This window comes from Salmo salar, chromosome 14 (assembly GCF_965601325.2).
Source record: "Salmo salar chromosome 14, fSalSal1, whole genome shotgun sequence".
In the NCBI taxonomy this organism is placed as follows: Eukaryota; Metazoa; Chordata; class Actinopteri; order Salmoniformes; family Salmonidae; genus Salmo; species Salmo salar.
This window is the reverse complement of record NC_138304.1, coordinates 79,682,307-79,703,218: the sequence shown is the minus strand read 5'-3', so window position 1 is coordinate 79,703,218 and position 20,912 is coordinate 79,682,307. Positions and strand designations below refer to the sequence as shown.

The 20,912-nt window shown below is 49.7% G+C and overlaps 1 protein-coding gene across 2 annotated transcripts in view; it reads right to left on the bottom strand.

The window, feature by feature from the left end:
• Positions 1-20,912, bottom strand: part of LOC106570245 (AT-rich interactive domain-containing protein 1A) — a 58,206-nt gene that overhangs the window by 16,681 nt on the left and 20,613 nt on the right. The window lies entirely within an intron of this gene.

Here is a 20,912-nt window from a genome sequence, read left to right as displayed (position 1 = left end):
GAAGTGCAGACTGTCAGCTTTAATTTGAGGGTATTTCCATCCATATCGGGTACACCCTTTGGAAATTACAGCACTTTTTGTACATAGCTTGTGACTACAAACCTGTTGGATGCATTTTCTGTTTGTAGGGTTTGTAGGGTTTGTAGGGTCCCTGGATGGGAGACCAGATGCTGCTGGAAGTGGTGTTGGGGGGCCAGTAGGAGGCACTCTTTCCTCTGGTCAAAAAAAATATCCCAATGCCACAAGGCAGTGATTGGGGACATTGCCCTGTGTAGGGTGCGGTCTTTCAGATGGGACGTTAAATGGGTGTCCTGAATCTCTCTGTGGTCACTAAAGATCCCATGGCACTTATCTTGAGTTGGGGTGTTAACCGTGGTGTCCTGACTAAATTCCCAATCTGGCCCTCATACCATCATGGCCACCTAATCATCCCCAGTTTATAATTGTCTCATTCATCCACCCCTCTCCCCTGTAACTATTCCCAAGGTCGTTACTGTAAATGAGCATGTGTTCTCAGTCAACTTACCTTGTAATATAAGGGTTAAAAAAATTATATAAAAAACAGTAGGTTAGCATTTTTGGGTGGGTATGATATGTACGAGTCTGTAATTTTCTCACTCATCATTATACACCATTCAGTCAAGGATTATCCGTAATCATGGTCGCATCCACGGTCATGTAGAAGTGTTCAGAAACATATTCTATTCTTATTTACAATAAAATTGACTCCAAAATGAGACAATACTTTATTTACAATTCATTTCGATTTGGCACAAAATAATCTGAAACACAACCAAATCAAATGTATTTATAAAGCCCTTCTTACATCAGCTGATATCTCAAAGTGCTGTACAGAAACCCAGCCTAAACCCCCAAACAGCAAGCAATGCAGGTGTAGAAGCACGGTGGCTAAGAAAAACTCCCTAGAAAGGCCAAAACCTAGGAAGAAACCTAGAGAGGAACCAGGCTATGAGGGGTGTCCAGTCCTCTTCTGGCTGTGCCGGGTGGAAATTATAACAGTACATGGCCAAGATGTCCAAATGTTCATAGATGACCAGCAGGGTCAAATAATAATAATCACAGTGGATGTCGAGGGTGCAACAGGTCAGCACCTCAGGAGTAAATGTCACCAAAACCAAAACAAACAGCAAATGTATCCAACACATTTGTAGAATCACAAGCTTGATGTAGTCATTGCATGCTATGACTATGGGACTAAATACTAAACTTTTTAGTACTTTAATACACAAATTAATTTGTCCCAATTGTTTGGTCATCTAAGATGGGGGGGCTCACTCTACATAGACAGGCATCAGGACTACAGAGAAACTCAGCAAGACCAGGAAACAGTGGTCGCGTTAGCATTTGGAAATCAGCATTTTAAACCATTTCACCTGGGTTTTATATTGAAAGTCAACAGTGTTTATTTTCTTCAGAGTGATCAGGAGTGTGCAACTATAGTTTTCCTTCACAGAAAATACATTAGTGAAACACATTCGGCACAAATTAGCTTCATTTCCATCATGTGACAACAGAAGTGCAATGCTATTTGGCTAGCAGCCACACAAGTAAATGAGCTTACAATGAAACAGCAAGGTCTTTCTCACAAAAACAATGCATGGCCTTCATATTTCTAATGTTTAACATAGAAAGAATGCTACATTTCCTAACGTCTTGCATTTTACCAGAGAAAATTAGGCTACGCCAAGAAAAGTACCTGGGAAAATGGGGAGACACTGAATGTGACAAGAGGTATGGTCCTACCAGTGTGGAGCTTAGCGAGAGAACAACTGATTTACCAGTTATTGTGCACGACGCGCACACAACCTCTTTAAAATTCCCCAATAATCTCCCCCAACCAAAACTGTCAGCTGTGATCCCTGGATACAGCCAGCGCTGTGTACACACACACACAGAGCCTCTGCCTAGCTATTCTACTCCCACTCTGCAGCCAGTCATTGATTTTTTTCCAACTCGATATTAGCAGCAGCGAGCGAGAGCGAGAGCCAGGCTCTGCTCTGTTCAGTTGTGCTGACTGCACAGATCTGCTGGCTGCCTGGACACAGAGAGAGAGAGAGAGAGAGGGAGAGAGAGAGAGAGAGACAGAAAGACAGAGAGACAGAGACAGAGAGAGAGAGAGAGAGAGAGAGAGCTGAGAGCTTAACAGGGGGGTGGCAGCACTACCAACTGCTGCCATTCACCAGATGGCTACTCATCACAGAGAAAGATAGAGAGATAGAGAGAGGGATGGAGAATGAGGGAGGGTAGAGAGAGGATGGTGCAGTACAGAGGGGCTGGGGGAAAAGACTATTGAATAGAAATGACCCAAAAATAGAAAACAGACCCCTATCCGAGCCCTGACAACAATCCACATATGTTACGTACTAAGGCTAAGCTAGCACAACGTGGGTGAGAGAGAGAGTGGAAGCCAGTGCTGCAGCTCCTCTATAGCACCATCTCTCCCTCTGCTCGGTGGCAGCCATTTTGTGTTTCCAGCTAACATGGGAACTTCCATAGAGCTTGATTCCATCTTTTAAAACAAGAAAACAGCCAGACTAAAATAGAAAAGCACTTGTAAAAAAATTCTAGAGACAAAAATGTTTTAAAAAAAATAGAATAATTCATTCCTAAGGTCCACCCAGTTTTCACCCAGTTTTCATAGTCTTACAGTAAAATATCCATGTTGTTTCTAAAGAAGCCACTAGCATAGTCATACTGCTCCAGTCTCCTGTTCCCATCCACTCTACAGTCTAATGTATTCCATTTGCAGATTACTTCAGTGAATCAATCAGGCTAAACTCCAGCACATTAGTCTACACTACAGTCCAAAATGGCACGCTATTCCTTATTTAGTGCACTACTTTTGACCAGAGCTCTATGGGGCCCAGTTCAAAAGTAGTGTATTTTAGACACAGCCCATGAGAAGCAGAAAGTAGGGGAAAGAGAAAGTGGTTAGTGTGAGTGTGCTGTGACATCACCAGTCAGTCAGTAACCTAGCTGCTATCTGGAGGCTAGGCTGTGACCGGGTCAGAGCCAGCAGTGTAACATGATCTGGGGACTAGTGGGCTGGTGGTCCTGGAAGAGTTCAGCTCATAGTCACCCACTCTCAATGACGCCCCCCTCTCTCTATATCCCTCTGGCTTGCTTGCTCACCCTAGCTCATCCACTCGCTGCCTGCCAGGTTCTGTTCTCAGACCTCAGTACACACAGACAAACAGGCTTTGGGGATAATACACACACAGAGACAGTAGATGGGGCATAGGAACACGTACGCCTACACATATGCTCCGTCATCCTCTCCAGAGAGGTGAGGGGAGGGGATGGGTGAGGGGAAGGGTGAGGATGGGTGTGTGTGTGTGTGTGTGTGTGTGTGTGGGGGGGGGGCGTAGAAAGAAGAAGAAAAACCTTGCTGCATCTCTGGGGCTGCCATGGTAACCATACTCCACGTGTGTTGACACATTAACACATTAGTGCAGACACCGCCCCTCCCCCCTGGCCTCCCTGTGAGCCTGTAGGGGTCACGCTGCAGTCAGCTACTACAAAGAAGTGGCGGCATTGTTACTGGAAGCTCAAATAAACCAAAGCCATTCCTCTTCCTCCCAGCTTTGCATTATGTTTCCATCAGTTATAGTGCTGCTCTACTAACTGAACACCAAACCGTACTTTACCTCCGGTTACTATAGGTAATGCCTGCTTACTATGGTACTGTGCATCTCTGATATTCTCAGAAGAGGTTAAATTATTTTTCCCATGACCCCATTTCACTATCAAAACAACATCTCACCTGATTTCACTTCCAGTGTTTTCTCCCCACTGCTTCAGTGCATATCCACTACCTGGACTCAGATGCATGGTAGTCAAATGACAACTGCACTGCAGCCATTTTATAGGTTTAATATGACAACAAATACCTATTTTAATATTTGCCATACGTTCAGTAGTTGTTGGGGACCATTTTGCATTCTGTGAGTATGTGGCTGCACCATAGACCCTCGTAACATCTGAACATACAGACACCAGCGTTAGGCTGGTGTTGAACAGGAGAAGTGGAGGAAGGGACCCTCCATGGTCAGAGTAAAGGGTTAGGAATGGCCAGGGTAGGTTAGGGTGTTCTGGGTAGCCCAGTGTGGCTACAGAGATGGAGAACCACAGCCCCAGCTCTGGGTTGGCTAGGCAGAGCTCCACCATAAGGGGGCACTCCCATCCCACAGTGGAGAAAGAGAGGGAGAGAGAGGAGTAGAAGAGAAGAGAGAGGAGAAGAGGCAGGCCCCAGCCTCATACAGCACAGCAGCCATTACTGTTTCAGAAACACAAGGCTGCAGCATGAGAAACTCACTACCACCAATGGTACCTTATACGACATAAAGCCAACCATACACAGAGCTATAGAATCAACGACAACGCATTACCGCGATGTAGACCGAAACTATCGTAGAATGTAAGCAATGTAAGAGCGAGGGGGATAATTGATTACATCTAAATACATTTAAATGAAAATATTCAAGCAATGTAAGAGCGAGGGGGATAATTGATTACATCTAAATACATTTAAATGAAAATCATCCCAACCGCTAGTCTCTGACCTGACGGCAGGTAGGGCGGCAGAGCCAAATACAAGTCAGTATACCCCAAACCTAGGTGCTGTTCTCTCCCCTAACACACGTCACTCTGAACCCCTCCTAATCTAAAAGGTATGTTCCCTCTACAGACCTAGTCCCTTCCCAGTCCCATCTCCCCGGAGACCAACATTAGCCTGCTACTTAATACAGAAAACCATATGGGGATTGTAATTAATGGAAAAGGTAGAGGAGGCAACGTGGGAAGGGGACATCGTATAAAAAGGTAGACTGCTATCCAATTTTTTTAACGGCATAATAAACTAAAATCAATATTGCTCAGGTGTTCTTTTCAGAATTCTAGATGATTATGCTTAAGAGCACGGATGGGTCAAATGTTTAGTCATGAAAAAAATAGTCTACCTGACTAGATGGGTTTGTAAACATTCAACACCTGAACATTTGTCTAATTGAGGTTCTCTACTGGTAGTAACACACACTGCAGCAGCCTGTGTGTAATACAGAGCAGAGGGGGGATGGAGGTCTGACTGCTGTGAATAATGGGGCTAGGGTGTTTGTGTGTGTGGGGAGGGGAGGGGCTTTTGTACATATCACAATGGTAGAGGAGAATCCCAAAGCTCTGCACAGATGCCCCAGTGAGGCAGGTAGCTGCCCTGGCCAGGGTGAGGGGTGCTGGGATAGGAGCGGCTGGGAGGGAGGGACCAGGGTCTGCCTAGCCTGTCTGATACCAGGGGCTGATCTGGGGGCTGGGAGGGAGGAACAACAGCCTGTCTGATACCAGGGGCTGATCTGGGGGCTGGGAGGGAGGAGCCACAGCCTGTCTGATACCAGGGGCTGATCTGGGGGCTGGGAGGGAGGAGCCACAGCCTGTCTGATACCAGGGGCTGATCTGGGGGCTGGGAGGGAGGAGCCACAGCCTGTCTGATACCAGGGGCTGATCTGGGGGCTGGGAGGGAGGAGCCACAGCCTGTCTGATACCAGGGGCTGATCTGGGGGCTGGGAGGGAGGAACAACAGCCTGTCTGATACCAGGGGCTGATCTGGGGGCTGGGAGGGAGGAACAACAGCCTGTCTGATACCAGGGGCTGATCTGGGGGCTGGGAGGGAGGAACAACAGCCTGTCTGATACCAGGGGCTGATCTGGGGGCTGGGAGGGAGGAACAACAGCCTGTCTGTCTGATACCAGGGGCTGATCTGGGGGCTGGGAGGGAGGAACAACAGCCTGTCTGATACCAGGGGCTGATCTGGGGGCTGGGAGGGAGGAGCCACAGCCTGTCTGATACCAGGGGCTGATCTGGGGGCTGGGAGGGAGGAGCCACAGCCTGTCTGACTGATACCAGGGGCTGATCTGGGGGCTGGGAGGGAGGAGCCACAGCCTGTCTGACTGATACCAGGGGCTGATCTGGGGGCTGGGAGGGAGGAACAACAGCCTGTCTGTCTGATACCAGGGGCTGATCTGGGGGCTGGGAGGGAGGAGCCACAGCCTGTCTGACTGATACCAGGGGCTGATCTGGGGGCTGGGAGGGAGGAACAACAGCCTGTCTGACTGATACCAGGGGCTGATCTGGGGGCTGGGAGGGAGGAACAACAGCCTGTCTGACTGATACCAGGGGCTGATCTGGGGGCTGGGAGGGAGGAGCCACAGCCTGTCTGATACCAGGGGCTGATCTGGGGGCTGGGAGGGAGGAGCCACAGCCTGTCTGATACCAGGGGCTGATCTGGGGGCTGGGAGGGAGGAACAACAGCCTGTCTGACTGATACCAGGGGCTGATCTGGGGGCTGGGAGGGAGGAACAACAGCCTGTCTGATACCAGGGGCTGATCTGGGGGCTGGGAGGGAGGAACAACAGCCTGTCTGATACCAGGGGCTGATCTGGGGGCTGGGAGGGAGGAACAACAGTCTGTCTGATACCAGGGGCTGATCTGGGGGCTGGGAGGGAGGAACAACAGCCTGTCTGACTGATACCAGGGGCTGATCTGGGGGCTGGGAGGGAGGAACAACAGCCTGTCTGATACCAGGGGCTGATCTGGGGGCTGGGAGGGAGGAACAACAGCCTGTCTGATACCAGGGGCTGATCTGGGGGCTGGGAGGGAGGAACAACAGCCTGTCTGTCTGATACCAGGGGCTGATCTGGGGGCTGGGAGGGAGGAGCCACAGCCTGTCTGTCTGATACCAGGGGCTGATCTGGGGGCTGGGAGGGAGGAGCCACAGCCTGTCTGATACCAGGGGCTGATCTGGGGGCTGGGAGGGAGGAACAACAGCCTGTCTGACTGATACCAGGGGCTGATCTGGGGGCTGGGAGGGAGGAACAACAGCCTGTCTGATACCAGGGGCTGATCTGGGGGCTGGGAGGGAGGAACAACAGCCTGTCTGATACCAGGGGCTGATCTGGGGGCTGGGAGGGAGGAGCCACAGCCTGTCTGATACCAGGGGCTGATCTGGGGGCTGGGAGGGAGGAACAACAGCCTGTCTGATACCAGGGGCTGATCTGGGGGCTGGGAGGGAGGAACAACAGCCTGTCTGATACCAGGGGCTGATCTGGGGGCTGGGAGGGAGGAACAACAGCCTGTCTGACTGATACCAGGGGCTGATCTGGGGGCTGGGAGGGAGGAACAACAGCCTGTCTGACTGATACCAGGGGCTGATCTGGGGGCTGGGAGGGAGGAACAACAGCCTGTCTGATACCAGGGGCTGATCTGGGGGCTGGGAGGGAGGAACAACAGCCTGTCTGACTGATACCAGGGGCTGATCTGGGGGCTGGGAGGGAGGAGCCACAGCCTGTCTGTCTGATACCAGGGGCTGATCTGGGGGCTGGGAGGGAGGAACAACAGCCTGTCTGATACCAGGGGCTGATCTGGGGGCTGGGAGGGAGGAACAACAGCCTGTCTGACTGATACCAGGGGCTGATCTGGGGGCTGGGAGGGAGGAACAACAGCCTGTCTGATACCAGGGGCTGATCTGGGGGCTGGGAGGGAGGAACAACAGCCTGTCTGATACCAGGGGCTGATCTGGGGGCTGGGAGGGAGGAGCAACAGCCTGTCTGATACCAGGGGCTGATCTGGGGGCTGGGAGGGAGGAACAACAGCCTGTCTGTCTGATACCAGGGGCTGATCTGGGGGCTGGGAGGGAGGAACAACAGCCTGTCTGTCTGATACCAGGGGCTGATCTGGGGGCTGGGAGGGAGGAACAACAGCCTGTCTGTCTGATACCAGGGGCTGATCTGGGGGCTGGGAGGGAGGAACAACAGCCTGTCTGTCTGATACCAGGGGCTGATCTGGGGGCTGGGAGGGAGGAACAACAGCCTGTCTGATACCAGGGGCTGATCTGGGGGCTGGGAGGGAGGAACAACAGCCTGTCTGATACCAGGGGCTGATCTGGGGGCTGGGAGGGAGGAACAACAGCCTGTCTGATACCAGGGGCTGATCTGGGGGCTGGGAGGGAGGAACAACAGCCTGTCTGACTGATACCAGGGGCTGATCTGGGGGCTGGGAGGGAGGAACAACAGCCTGTCTGACTGATACCAGGGGCTGATCTGGGGGCTGGGAGGGAGGAACAACAGCCTGTCTGATACCAGGGGCTGATCTGGGGGCTGGGAGGGAGGAGCCACAGCCTGTCTGATACCAGGGGCTGATCTGGGGGCTGGGAGGGAGGAGCCACAGCCTGTCTGACTGATACCAGGGGCTGATCTGGGGGCTGGGAGGGAGGAGCCACAGCCTGTCTGACTGATACCAGGGGCTGATCTGGGGGCTGGGAGGGAGGAACAACAGCCTGTCTGACTGATACCAGGGGCTGATCTGGGGGCTGGGAGGGAGGAACAACAGCCTGTCTGACTGATACCAGGGGCTGATCTGGGGGCTGGGAGGGAGGAGCCACAGCCTGTCTGATACCAGGGGCTGATCTGGGGGCTGGGAGGGAGGAGCCACAGCCTGTCTGATACCAGGGGCTGATCTGGGGGCTGGGAGGGAGGAACAACAGCCTGTCTGACTGATACCAGGGGCTGATCTGGGGGCTGGGAGGGAGGAACAACAGCCTGTCTGATACCAGGGGCTGATCTGGGGGCTGGGAGGGAGGAACAACAGCCTGTCTGTCTGATACCAGGGGCTGATCTGGGGGCTGGGAGGGAGGAGCCACAGCCTGTCTGTCTGATACCAGGGGCTGATCTGGGGGCTGGGAGGGAGGAACAACAGCCTGTCTGACTGATACCAGGGGCTGATCTGGGGGCTGGGAGGGAGGAACAACAGTCTGTCTGATACCAGGGGCTGATCTGGGGGCTGGGAGGGAGGAACAACAGCCTGTCTGACTGATACCAGGGGCTGATCTGGGGGCTGGGAGGGAGGAACAACAGCCTGTCTGTCTGATACCAGGGGCTGATCTGGGGGCTGGGAGGGAGGAACAACAGCCTGTCTGATACCAGGGGCTGATCTGGGGGCTGGGAGGGAGGAACAACAGCCTGTCTGATACCAGGGGCTGATCTGGGGGCTGGGAGGGAGGAACAACAGCCTGTCTGATACCAGGGGCTGATCTGGGGGCTGGGAGGGAGGAACAACAGCCTGACTGATACCAGGGGCTGATCTGGGGGCTGGGAGGGAGGAACAACAGCCTGTCTGATACCAGGGGCTGATCTGGGGGCTGGGAGGGAGGAACAACAGCCTGTCTGTCTGATACCAGGGGCTGATCTGGGGGCTGGGAGGGAGGAGCCACAGCCTGTCTGTCTGATACCAGGGGCTGATCTGGGGGCTGGGAGGGAGGAGCCACAGCCTGTCTGATACCAGGGGCTGATCTGGGGGCTGGGAGGGAGGAACAACAGCCTGTCTGACTGATACCAGGGGCTGATCTGGGGGCTGGGAGGGAGGAACAACAGCCTGTCTGACTGATACCAGGGGCTGATCTGGGGGCTGGGAGGGAGGAACAACAGCCTGTCTGATACCAGGGGCTGATCTGGGGGCTGGGAGGGAGGAACAACAGCCTGTCTGACTGATACCAGGGGCTGATCTGGGGGCTGGGAGGGAGGAGCCACAGCCTGTCTGTCTGATACCAGGGGCTGATCTGGGGGCTGGGAGGGAGGAGCCACAGCCTGTCTGATACCAGGGGCTGATCTGGGGGCTGGGAGGGAGGAACAACAGCCTGTCTGACTGATACCAGGGGCTGATCTGGGGGCTGGGAGGGAGGAACAACAGCCTGTCTGACTGATACCAGGGGCTGATCTGGGGGCTGGGAGGGAGGAACAACAGCCTGTCTGATACCAGGGGCTGATCTGGGGGCTGGGAGGGAGGAACAACAGCCTGTCTGACTGATACCAGGGGCTGATCTGGGGGCTGGGAGGGAGGAGCCACAGCCTGTCTGTCTGATACCAGGGGCTGATCTGGGGGCTGGGAGGGAGGAACAACAGCCTGTCTGATACCAGGGGCTGATCTGGGGGCTGGGAGGGAGGAACAACAGCCTGTCTGACTGATACCAGGGGCTGATCTGGGGGCTGGGAGGGAGGAACAACAGCCTGTCTGTCTGATACCAGGGGCTGATCTGGGGGCTGGGAGGGAGGAACAACAGCCTGTCTGTCTGATACCAGGGGCTGATCTGGGGGCTGGGAGGGAGGAACAACAGCCTGTCTGATACCAGGGGCTGATCTGGGGGCTGGGAGGGAGGAACAACAGCCTGTCTGTCTGATACCAGGGGCTGATCTGGGGGCTGGGAGGGAGGAACAACAGCCTGTCTGTCTGATACCAGGGGCTGATCTGGGGGCTGGGAGGGAGGAACAACAGCCTGTCTGATACCAGGGGCTGATCTGGGGGCTGGGAGGGAGGAACAACAGCCTGTCTGATACCAGGGGCTGATCTGGGGGCTGGGAGGGAGGAACAACAGCCTGTCTGATACCAGGGGCTGATCTGGGGGCTGGGAGGGAGGAACAACAGCCTGTCTGTCTGATACCAGGGGCTGATCTGGGGGCTGGGAGGGAGGAACAACAGCCTGTCTGATACCAGGGGCTGATCTGGGGGCTGGGAGGGAGGAACAACAGCCTGTCTGACTGATACCAGGGGCTGATCTGGGGGCTGGGAGGGAGGAACAACAGCCTGTCTGTCTGATACCAGGGGCTGATCTGGGGGCTGGGAGGGAGGAACAACAGCCTGTCTGATACCAGGGGCTGGGAGGCTGAGCATCTTGACTGGCTGCATCACTGCTTGGTATGGCAATTGCACCGCCCTTGGCCGCAAAGCACTACAGAGGGTGGTGCGGACAGCCCAGTGCATCACTGGGGCCGAGCTCCCTGCCTTCCAGGACCTCTATATCAGGCGGTAAACGGTACCGGAGCATCAGCTCTCGGACCAACAGGCTCTGAGACAGCTTCTAACCCAAAACCATAAGATTGACTATTTAGCAATTAATGGTACCCAAATTATTTGCACTGATGCTACATACACTCACTAGACTATACAGTGCATTCAAAAATTATTCACACCCCTTCACTTTTACATATTTTGTTACATTACAGCCTTATTCTAAAATTGATTAAATCAATCATTTTTTCCCCATCATCAATCCACACACAATACCCCACAATAACAAAGCAAAACAGGTTAAGACATTTTAGCACATTTATAAAAAATACTGAAATATTACATTTACATAAGTATTCAGACCTCTTACTCAGCACTTTGTTGAAGCACCTTTGGCAGCGATTACAGCCTAGAGTCTTCGGTATGACGCTACAAGCTTGGCACACCTGTATTTGGGGAGTTTCTCCCATTCTTCTCGACAGATCCTCTCAAGCTCTGTCAGGTTGGATGGGGAGCGTCGCTGCACAGCTTTTTTTCAGGTCTCTCCAAAAATGTCTGGGCTCTGGCTAGCCCACTCAAGGACATGTCACGATGCCTTCGCCCCAGTCTGAGGTCCTGAGCGTTCTGAAACAGGTTTTCATCAAGGATCTCTGTACTTTGCTCCGTTCATCTTTCCCTCAATCCTGACTAGTCTCCCAGTCCCTGCCACTGAAAAACATCCCCACAGCATGATGCTGCCACCACCATGCTTCACCGAAGGAATGGTGCAAGGTTTCCTACATGCGTGATACTTGGTAATCAGGCCAAAGAGTTCAATTTTGGTTTCATCAGACCAGAGAATCTTGTTTCTCATAGTCAGAGTCTTAAGGTTTCTTTTGGCAAACTCCAAGCAGTCTGTCATGTGCCTTATACTGAGGAGTGACTTCCGTCTGGCAACTACCATAAAGGCCTGATTGGTGGAGTGCTGCAGAGATGGTTGTCCTTCTGGAAGGTTCTCCCATCTCCACAGAGGAACTCAGGAGCTCTGTCAGAGTGACCATCGGGTTCTTGGTCACCTCCAATCAATTGACTTTACCACAGGTGGACTCCAATCAAGTTGTAGAAACATCTCAAGGATGATCAATGGAAATAGGATGCAACTGAGCTCAATTTCAAGTCTCATAGCAAAGGGTCTGAATACTTAATAAGGTAATTCCGTTGTTAGCGTTTTTTTGCAGGCCAGCATCCCGGAGTCGCCTCTTCACTGTTGAAGTTGAGACTGGTGTTTTGCGAGTACTATTTAATGAAACTGCCAGTTGAGGACTTGGGAGGTGTCCGTTTCTCAAACTAGACACTAATGTACTTGTCCTCTTGCTCAGTTGTGCACCGGGGCCTCCCACTCGTTCTATTCTGGTTAGAGCCCGTTTGCGCCGTTCTGTGAAGGGAGTAGTACACAGCGTTGTACGAGATTTTCAGTTTCTTGGCAAATTCTCGCATGGAATACGCTTCATTTCTCAGAACAAGAATAGACTGACGAGTTTCAGAAGTAAGTTCTTTGTTTCTGGCCATTTTGAGCCTGTAATCAAACCCACAAATGCTGATGCTCCAGATACGCAACTAGACTAAAGAAGGCCAGTTTTATTGCTTCTTTAAAATCAGCACAACACATTTCAACTGTGCTAACATAATTGCAAAAGGGTTTCCTAATGATCAATTAGCCTTTTAAAATGATCCACTTGGATTAGCTAACACAACGTGCCATTGGAACACAGGAGTGATGGTTGCTGATAATGGGCCTATGTAGACATTCCATTTAAAAAAACGTGCCGTTTCAAGCCACAATAGTCATTTACAACATTAACAATGTCTACACTGTATTTCTGATCAAATTTATGTTATTTTAAATGGATTTTTTTTTTCTTCCAAAAACAAGGACATTTCTAAGTGACCCCAAACTTTTGAACGGTAGTGTGTGATATATATATATATATGACAGTCAATTCGGAAAATTAAGAACTTTGAACGTTTCTTCAAGTGCAGTCGCAAAAACCATCAAGCATTATGATGAAACTGGATTTCATGAGGAAAGCCAAAAGAATGGAAGACCCAGAGATAATTAAAGTTAACTTATTCTCTGCAGCAGAGGTAACTGCACCACAGACTGGAGCCCAAATAAATGCTTCAGATTGTTCAATAACAGACATGTCTCACCATCACCTGTTCAGAGACTGTGTGAACCAGGCCTTCATGGGCAAATTACTGCAAAGAAACCACTACTAAAGAAAACCAATAATAAGAAGAGACTTGCTTGGGCCAAGAAACATGAGCAACGGACATTAGACCGGTGGAAATCTGTCCTTTGGTCTGATGAGTCCAAATTTGAGATTTTTGGTTCCAGTGCCCTGTCTTTGTCAGACGCAGAGTAGGTGAACGGATGATCTCTGCATGTGTGGTTCCCACCTTGAAGCATGGAGGAGGGGGTGTGATGGTGCTTTGCTGGTGACACTGTCTGGTTTTTATTCAGAATTCAAGGCATGCTTAACCAGCATGGCTACCACAGAATTCTGCAGTGATATGCCATCCCATCTGGTTTGCGCTTAGTTGGACTATCATTTGTTTTTCAACAAGACAATGCCCCAACATAACTCCAGCCTGTATAAGGGCTATTTGACCAAGAAAGAGAGTTATGGAGTGGTGCGTCAGATGTTCTGGCCTCCACAATCCCCCAACCTCAATCCAATTGAGATGGTTTGGGATGAGTTGGAAAAGCAGCCAACAAGTGGTCAGCATATGTGGGAACTCCTTCAAGACTGATGGAAAAGCATTCCTCATGAAGCTGGTTGAGAGAATGCAAAGACTGTGGAAAGCAGTCAAGGCAAAGGGTGGCTACTGAAGAATCAAAAATATATTTGGATTTGTTTAACTGGTACACATACATACCTACCTACACACTCCCACACACATTCACTAAATACGCAAATACATACACTTTTAGACTCATAATATGCTGCTGCTACTCAGTTCTTTATTTTACTCTTATTATCTATCCTGATGCCTAGTCACTTTACCCTGCTTTCATGTACCTATCTACCTCTAAACATGAATCTGGTATTCCCTGTATATAGCTTCATTCTGGTGTATTTTATTTTATTCCATGTGTTACCATTTTATTTTTAAAACTGCATCGTTGGGAAGGGCTCGTAAGCAAGCATTTCACGGTAAAGTCTACACCAGTTGTATTCGGTGCATGTGACAAATAAAATGTGATTTTATTTGATTCAGACTGCTTGCTTCTCTGCCTTGTTCTCCAGAGCAACGCCCCTCCCACCGACGACAGACACCCAGCAACAACCCAAAGTAGACTAGAGGGCGCTGCCAAAGCCCTTCACTAACTGACCCAACCATCGTTTCTCAGAGCAGAACAACAAAAAGTGGTTTAATCTAAAAGAGCATTACTTAAAATTTAATGAGCTGTTTTGGTGCATCTAAAATCCCCTTGTCCAAGCAACCACCACAGAGAAATACAGAGCAGAGAGGATAGACAGTGCTGCAGTCAGCCACTGCCTTTGTGCTGAAAAACTAGCTCAGCCTAGCAGAAATGGAGGGGGGAGGGGCGTTCTTGTGTGAGAGAGTGTGCGCGTATGTGCGCACAAGAGCAAAAAGCAGGCTGGGTTAGCCAGCTCCAAAACAATTCACTGAGTCAAATTCAAACAATACATTATCAGCAGATTGAATTTTCTCAAGTACATTAATTAAAAATCATGTACGTACGGGAGAGAGAGACTGAGATGGAGCCGGGGGTGGGGATGGGGGGGTGGGGTGAGAGAAAAAGAGTAGAGAAGCGGAGAGGCAGTCAACCCAGGAATCTGAATAAGACACGTGGGCACAGGAAGCTCTAGGCCCCAGAATAGCAACAGGAAATACGCCCAGGACACTGAATACTGCAACGACAGGCAGAGCAGAGAGAGAGGTTCGCAAAATAAGGCTGAGCCGAAGCTTATTTACACACACAGAGACAGAGGGTGATTCCTTACAAAACCAGGACAAAAATGTGGGGGTTTAATCACAAAATTGAATCTATAGAATGGTCCTTTGGAGGAAGGATTGTTAACATTTGTATCTAAAAGCATAATTTTGAAATAATCAACGTTAGCATATTTATGACATTTTGGCATTACCAGGCCTCCTTTAAGACTCCATGTTTTATGGAGTAGGTGCTACAAAGCAAACATTCGTGTCATATGAAGCTTTATATGGACTCCTGAGTGGCGCAGCGGTCTAAGGTACTCCATCTCAGTGCTAGAGGCATCACAGACCCTGGTTCGATCCCGGGCTCTATCACAACCGGCCGTGATCGGAAGTCCCATAGGGCGGCGCACAATTGGCCCAGCGTCGTCCGGGATAGGGGAGGGTTTGGCCGTCATTGTAAAATAAGAATTTGTTCTTATGTGACTTGCCTAGTTAAAAAAAAGGTTACATTTATGGCTTGCTCTGTAATAAGAGTAGTATTTTGATTTCAATAAAAAAATGATATTAATTTATTGAAAATATGGACATTCTGAATGGGGAAATGTTTCAACATCTTGTTGGACATAATATAATCTACAGGCTAATTGAAGTTCCATAGTAGGCTCTCTGCTACCTTTAGAGTTATGATCGGATGTGTAAACATTACCAACAGAGTGAATGTGAAAATCGATTTTTCACATTCTGCTGGTGATTTGCAGGATTTGCAAAGATGTAAAAGAAGGGTTGTGTTGGTTACATTGCCTACTATTCACATTTCTAAAATTGGCTAAACCAACAAAAGGCAAAAGAAAGGTTGGGGCTGAGTAGGGTGAGAGAGAAAAAGTGGTCCGGCCTAGCTAGGCAGAATGCGCCAGAGCTGTGTCGCACAAACAAGCTGTACTGCTGCAGACGAATAGAGAGAACTTGGAACATACACCATAGGTCATGGGGGCTGTTTGGGAGATGCGGGTGGTCCGCTAACAGTGATGCAAGCCACAAGTTCCTGTGTGATGGAATCTAAGGGTGGGGCCCAATTGGGTTTTCCTCTTGCACACAAACACGCTGGACAACACAGACCCTGAATCGTATAAGTTCTGAATCAACTACTTCAGATGAAATGCTTGTTAATGAGAAAAGGGGAAAAGCGGAAGGGAGGGATGAAAAGAGAGAGGGCGGAAAAACAACAGAGAGCGAGTGTGTGACCAACATGTGACCTTCCCCTCTCTCGCTCCTCCTCTCTAGTCCAGAGCTCTTTCAGTCAGTCAGTGCCCACACACCGAGTCCTTAGGATCCTTAGCAGCGGGGGCAAAAGACCAAGACCAGTGGGAGTGTCAGTGGGATTAGCCCCACATTGGGAGAGGGGTACAAAAGAAACTCTCAGAGGGCAAGGAGGAGATTAAAAAAGAGAGAGAGGGGGAAGACTTTCCCGGTCCCACAGAGGGCTGACATGGAGAGGAAGTGTCACTTCCAAGGAAAGTGAAAGAACTGCCTGACATTGACAAGACTGAGACCGCTACCGTCCCCCTCTACACACAGTGACAGACAGACACACATACACACAGTGACAGACAGACACACACACACACAGTGACAGACAGACAGACACACACACACACAGTGACAGACAGACAGACACACACACACACAGTGACAGACAGACAGACACACATACACACAGTGACAGACAGACACACATACACACAGTGACAGACAGACACACACACAGACAGACACACACACACACAGACAGACACACACACACACAGTGACAGACAGACACACACACACACACAGTGACAGACAGACACACACACACACAGTGACAGACAGACACACACACACACAGTGACAGACAGACAGACACACATACACACAGTGACAGACAGACAGACACACATACACACAGTGACAGACAGACACACACACATACACACAGTGACAGACAGACACACACACATACACACAGTGACAGACAGACACACACACAGACAGACACACACACACACAGTGACAGACAGACACACACACACACACAGTGACAGACAGACACACACACACACAGTGACAGACAGACAGACACACACACACAGTGACAGACAGACAGACACACACACACAGTGACAGACAGACACACACACACACAGTGACAGACAGACACACACACACACAGTGACAGACAGACACACACACACACAGTGACAGACAGACACACACACACACAGTGACAGACAGACACACACACACACAGTGACAGACAGACACACACACACACAGTGACAGACAGACACACACACACACAGTGACAGACAGACACACACACACACAGTGACAGACAGACACACACACACACAGTGACAGACAGACAGACACACACACAGTGACAGACAGACAGACACACACACAGTGACAGACAGACACACACACACACACAGTGACAGACAGACACACACACACACACAGTGACAGACAGACACACACACACACAGTGACAGACAGACACACACACACACAGTGACAGACAGACACACACACACACACAGTGACAGACAGACACACACACACAGTGACAGACAGACACACACACACACAGTGACAGACAGACACACACACACACAGTGACAGACAGACACACACACACACAGTGACACAGACACACACACACACAGTGACAGACAGACACACACACACACAGTGACAGACAGACACACACACACACAGTGACAGACAGACACACACACACACAGTGACAGACAGACACACACACACAGAGACAGACAGACAGACAGACAGACACACACACACACACACACACAGTGACAGACACACACAGTGACAGACAGAGACAGACAGACACACACACACAGTGACAGACAGACACACACACACAGTGACAGACACACACACACAGTGACAGACAGAGACACACACACACACACACACACACACACACACACACACACACACACACACACACACACACAGTGAGAGACAGACACACACACAGTGAGAGAGACACACACACACACACAGTGAGAGACAGACAGACACACACACACACACACACACAGTGACAGACAGACACACACACACACACACACACAGTGACAGACAGACACACACACACACACAGTGACAGACAGACACACACACACACAGTGACAGACAGACACACACACACACAGTGACAGACACACACACACACACAGTGACAGACAGACACACAGTGACAGACAGACACAGTGTTGTGTGTAGGTCTGGGGTTTTATGTGTCATAACTACATGCCTTGTAAATTATATTACAATATCCATATAACCCAGAGGACTTCAACCTATGCTCCTACAGTAGAGACCCCCTGACCCCTGTATGTCTCTGCCTGGAGCCCTCCCGAGGCCAAGCCGAGGCCTAGACGACCCAGGGTCAGAGCCACCTAAGCAGGGTTAAATCCTCTCTCTCACGGCCTGGAAAGATTCCCCAGACGACCTCACCTCGTGGTCATCTTGGGTTTAGGTCAGGACTTTGGCTAGGCCATTACAAAACTAAAATACTGTTGCTTTTATGACATTTGGATGTAGACTTGCTTGTGTTTTGAATCATTGTCTTGATGCATGACGGGACCCATGTAGTCCAAAAAGTTGGCTGACGTTTCCCAAAAAGCACCTGGATGATCGTCGAGACTCCTGGAAGTCAAAAGTGGAACTTATTGGATGACATGGTTCCCGTTATGTCTGGTGAAAACCAAAAACTGCCTTCCACAGAACTGAACTCATACCAACAGTCAGGCATGGTGGTGGTAGTGGGATGGTTATGGGGATGCTTTGCTGCCTGTGGGCCTGGACGACTTGCCATCACTGAAAGAACCATGAATTCTGCTCTGCATCAGAGAATGTCAGGCCATCCGTCTGAGCTGAAGTGAAGACAATGATACAAAACACACAAACAAAACATACAAACAAGTCTACATAAGAATGGCTGAAATGCAAAACAAAAGTTTTGGAATGGCCTAGTCAAAATCCAGACCTGTTGCAGCAGGACCTGCAATGAGCATTACATGCTCGAAAACCCACAAATGTCGCCGAGTTAAAGCAGTTCTGCATGGAAAAGTGGGCCAAAATTCCTCCACAGTGATGTGAGAGACTGATCAACAACTACAGGGAGCGTTTGGTTGCAGTCATTGACAGATAAAGGTATCCCAACTAGTTATTGGGTGTAAGGGGGCAATTACTTTTCACACTGGGGCATTGGGTGGTGCACAACTTTGTTTATTAAATAAATAAAATAAGTATCAGCACTGTGTTATTTGTTCACAAATGTTCCCTTAATCTAATATTAGGTTTTGATTGAAGATCTGACAACACAGTGTCAAATAAAATAAAGAGTTAAAAGAAGAGTGTGGTATGTTGAACACAGAGCGAGAGAGAGCGAGAGAGAGAGAGAGAGAGAGAGAGCGAGAGAGCGAGAGAGCGAGAGAGCGAGAGAGCGAGAGAGAGTGTTTGCAGTTCCGTTAGCAACCTGGCTGAAAACAAACGAGGAACCAGCTCAACTCGTCCATCTGGTTTCACCCTCGCTGCCTGGCTGTTTTTCCATTTTCTCATGCTGGTTGTTGTTGTGCTACCAGGGCTTGACTACCGTCTGTCAGTTAGTCGTGTGAATTCCCACAGGAATATGCAGCAGACAGTAACACTGGTTGTCAGCACCTGGATCAAACAGACCAGTCTGCATGTACAACGGCTGAGGAGGTGTTGCCTTGCTAAAGTTAAATAAATTCACCATAAATGTTTTTGGTGAAACCAAATGGAAATTTCCACATTGTGTGAACAATTAAGTTTTTCAAAAGTCTCATTATAAAAGGCAGTAGACCCAAGCTATCCTAAAGCTACCTACCTGACGTCGCACAATGATAAACCACCAATGTGCTCTGTTCTGGTTGGGCTATCATTTGGCATTGGCTAAGGCAACACTGGCTTTATGATATGGCTGAGGCCATCAGTGTTGTATCTCCACTGTTCTGGCTGAGGTGTTAGCCAGCCAGCCGTGTGTGTGTGTGTGTGGTGTGTGTGTGTGTGTGTGTGTGTGTGTGTGTGTGTGTGTGTGTGTGTGTGTGTGTGTGTGTGTGTGTGTGTGTGTCTGTGTGTGTGTATGGCTGAAAGGCAGCATGGCTAAAGTTGGCGGGACTAATCTGCACACTCTGTCATGTGCACTCCACGGGGAAGGTAGGGGGAGGAGGGGGCGGCAAGCAATGTGGAATCTGCTTGTCCAGACCTCTGCCAGATGAATGGCTCTCATAGCCAATCACACAAAGCCGATGGGGGGAATCCCCAGGAAACACAACCTCCTTGGCCAATGGCTGAGTCCCGAGATAGATAAATAAATAGGATAAATAATAGAGGGAAACACATCCTAAGCACGTGTTGCTCAATCGCTCCCCCTCTCCCTCCCGCCCTCCCTCACTTTCATTATATCTCATTAACGATCTCATTTTTCACTTTCTATCCCTGCCGCCTTGAATTAGGTCATATGTGTTCTCTGTTGGAACCTATAAACAACCACAGATACTGACTTCAACGGGAGTGTTAAGCTCTTTCACACAGAGAGAGAAGTAGTGAAAGTTCTACACCCTTTCCTTTCATAATCCAGTATCTTTGAATTAGCATTTGCTAATTAATTAGGGGTGAAATAAAAAGGTCAATTTCAAAGTGAAAAATATCACATATAAATCACCTTTTATTTACCTAATGAACATGTTTTCACCTGCTTCTCGAGACAGGTTAAATCACCTTTTATTTACCTAATGAACATGTTTTCACCTGCTTCTCGAGACAGGTTAATTGTGCTTCAGTAAACGTGGCCTTTTACTCAACTCGACTCCTCTGTTCGTCCCACAGCTCCACCAACCTGCCCTTTCTCCTTACCTCTCCTCTCAGAAACCTGATCCACCGATACTCCCTGCAGTGTGAAGGGAACGCTCACGTCAGAATAACTGTCAACCCAGGAGAGAGTCTATAAAGACCGTGACGTGTGTGTGTGTGTGTGTGTGTGTGTGTGTGTTCCAGCTTATTACCATGTGAACAGTCAAGGT